Below are 3,453 nucleotides of genomic sequence, written 5' to 3'. Positions count from 1 at the left end.
TTCTTATAGCACATTACATTTTTAAGGTAAATGTACACCTGTACCCTGTAGGTCCTAGCGTTACCATATGGTCACAGGTCATTGTACCGTTATCTGATAAAGTATGACCACAAAAATTATTTTTTTTAATACATTCTAACAACATTAACAAGCCCTCAAAATTTCATCTTCCTACTAAAAAAAAATATTTATCGTCCCTGCTGGGTTAAAGTAAAGGTTTATTGGTCTTGTTGTCTTCAATCGGCAAAGGAAAGGAAAKGATTGTCAAATATACTGCGAGCGTTGTAGCTAAAGGATCTATTCTTAGAAGTCATGGTCAAATGAAGCAGCACACCATTTGAGCGAATTGGTGTAGATGGTCCATATCCCATCAAAAAATTTGGAAACAGACATGCTTTGGTAGTCAAAGAAAATTTCGGCAAGTGAGTAATAAAGTAATAAAGAGATTCAGTATTCCAATTGAATTACGACCTGACCAAGAATAGAATTTCGAGTCAGCTTCAAACATAGGATCAAGATCTCAAGTAAATGCTCAAAAAAAAATCCTTATATCTTGAGCTGTAGAGCAAGAGAAAATAAACAAAGAAAATATACTTATGTGTATATTAATATTTTCATTGCGATTTAAGGAATGTGGTTGATGATTGGTAAGTTTTATACCCGTACAACATTTCAAAATGAACTATATTTCATAATAATGGTTGTAACTAATTGTAGGCTGAATTTAATGATTACTTAGATTTTCCTTCAAGAAAAAATTGTTGATTTCATGTTAAAAATTAGTAATAGATTTTGCGATTCTGTCCTGTGATACAGTCTCAAGTCTCTAAATTTGAGATTTTAGTTAGACAAAATTTTTGAGACGTGGGACGATTTTGCAATTCGGTAACAGTCACAAAATCGATTACATTTAATTATTCAGAGATGTTTTTACACTTCAATGAAAATAAGTTCGTCGATAACAAATATTAAATTTTCTATAACATATTCAAAAAACATAATTATCATTAAAAATAAAAATATATATTAACTTTGTTTCAAAATTTTACGAAATTTATATAAAATTGATCAGAACATGTCTCAAGCGTTTTTTTTATATAGTTTTTACATTTCTTGAGAGCTGGATACTAAGCTGTAAGCTTTAAATTATTGAGGAGGGTAAGTTTGAAATAGATTTTATAATTTCTACTTAAATTATAAAGATTTGTTACAGTGTTTTGTTAAGGTTGGTATCCAGCTCTTAAGTAATTGCTCAAGAAAAAAATACATTACTTCTCAAGTAATTTTGACAGCTGATTGGTAAGTTGTATACAGCATTTCAAAATGAAATATACTTCATAATAATGAATTTAACTAATTTATGATGAATTTAACGATTACTTTGAATTTCGTTCAAGAAACAATTGTTGATTTGATGTTTCTTCGCAAAACCAGGTTTGCCATATTCGCATTTTATTGAAAAAAAGTATTAAAAATTAGTACTAGATTTCTTTAGAGCTGCATACTAGCACAAGCAAATTTACCGAAGCAAATTTTCTTGACCATACCTTACGCTTTTTTTTATATGAAGTTTTTACATTTCTTGAGAGCTGGATACTAAGCTTTAAGAATGAATGCAGACGGTGAGCAAATTCACAATAGTCATTCTCAATAAATTGACCGAATCAGCCGTTCATATAACACTAGATTCTGCAATGGGCTTTCATATTTCGGTATAGGATTTTGCATTTTGTGTAATCGTGTAATCTTGCAAGAGCAAGAGAATCCCCATAATTTGTTAATTTGGATAATGAGTAGTAAAGCGTTATACCATGATCAGACCGACACTTAATCACACGATTTCGGCTGTTGAGTGGTTTATCCCACTAATCTTATAAATTTATCAAGATTTCGCCATACAAAAATGACAGTTCAAAATCACTTCACCGAAATGATTTGAAACTGATCCACGCTAAATCGCTTTGTGCGACTCTGATTTTGCGCCATTTACTTGGCAGCATTGAAAATCTATTACATTATCACAGCTGATTTAGACATTGCAAAGGGAAAAAATGTAAACAAACAATTTCGTTTAAAGTAATGAATGTAATTTCACCTGAAAATCGACTTAGAAAATGAAAAAATGCATCCATTATTTCTATTATATGAAAAATATTTAAAAAATTACGGCTTACGGTGAATTCTTCAATAACAATAACAGCTGTTTTTTGATCTTTCTAACGGCAGTGAGAACACTGTTGTGTTATGAAATGCTTAAATGTAATCTAAAAGCAAAACGTTCATTTCTATAAAGTAGTTGGTGGTAAACAAATCTTTAATTGTTCTTTATATGATTGATAAATAGACATTTGTTGTTTAACCTTAAGTTTCCGCATGACGCCCGGAACACATAGAGCGCGAAAGACTGCAAGCGACATTTGTCAAATATTAAAATAGACACGTTCTTACGGACACAGTTATCGCTAGCAGTCTTTCTAGCTCTATGTGTTCAGAGCGTTATTTTTAGTTTTACAGTGCGATTCTGTTCGTATCAAGTCTCTAAATTTGAGATTTTAGAAGATAAGGAAGTTACAGAAAATTTTTGAGACTTGAGACGATTTTGCTATTCTGTAAGTGACTGTCACAAAATCTATTACATTTCATTATTCAGAGATGTTTTTAAACTTGAATGAAAATAAATACGTCGATGACATATGTAAAATTTTCTATAACATAAAAAACATAATTCTTCTTCTTGATTGGCGTAGTTACCGCTTACGCGATTATAGCCGAGTTAACATCCGCGTACCAGTCGTTTCTCCTTTTCGCTACGTGGCGCCAATTAGATATTCCAAGTGAAGCCAGGTCCTTCTCCACTTGGTCCTTCGAACGGAGTGGATGTCATCCTCTTCGTCTGCTTCCCCTTGCGGGTACTGCGTGGAATACTTTCAGAGCTGGAGTGTTTTCGTCCATCCAACACATGACCTATCCAGCGTAGCCGCTGTCATTTAATGCGATATTCGCCATGGCCAACGAGCAAAGGACCATACATCTTTCCCAGAACTTTTCTCTCGAAAACTCGCAACGTCGACTCATCCGTTGTTGACATCGTCCAAGCCTCTGCACCCTATATCAGGACGGGAATTATGAGTGACTTATAGAGTTTGGTTTTTATTTGTCGAGAGAGGACTTTGCTTCTCAATTGCCTACTCAGTCCGAAGTAGCACCTGTTGGCAAGAGTTATCCTGCGTTAGATTTCCAGGCTGACATGGTTGGTGATATCAATATCATCGGCATACTCTAGAAGCTGTACACTCTTATAAAAGATTTTACCTGCACGAGCTTTTTGTGTTGCTCAACGTCACAGTATAGAATCGCACGGTAACGGGGCATCTCGACAGGATAAAATCTATTAGGCTGTTCACGATAAGGTGGTTATCGGGTTATGTGGTTATGTGATTAAGTAAACAACAA

The sequence above is a fragment of the Bactrocera latifrons genome, unplaced genomic scaffold, assembly GCF_001853355.1.
Source record: "Bactrocera latifrons isolate USDA-ARS-PBARC rearing strain unplaced genomic scaffold, ASM185335v1 scaffold_131, whole genome shotgun sequence".
Lineage (NCBI taxonomy): Eukaryota > Metazoa > Arthropoda > Insecta > Diptera > Tephritidae > Bactrocera > Bactrocera latifrons.
The sequence above is the reverse complement of the archived record's forward strand: the minus strand, read 5'-3'. Positions refer to the sequence as shown.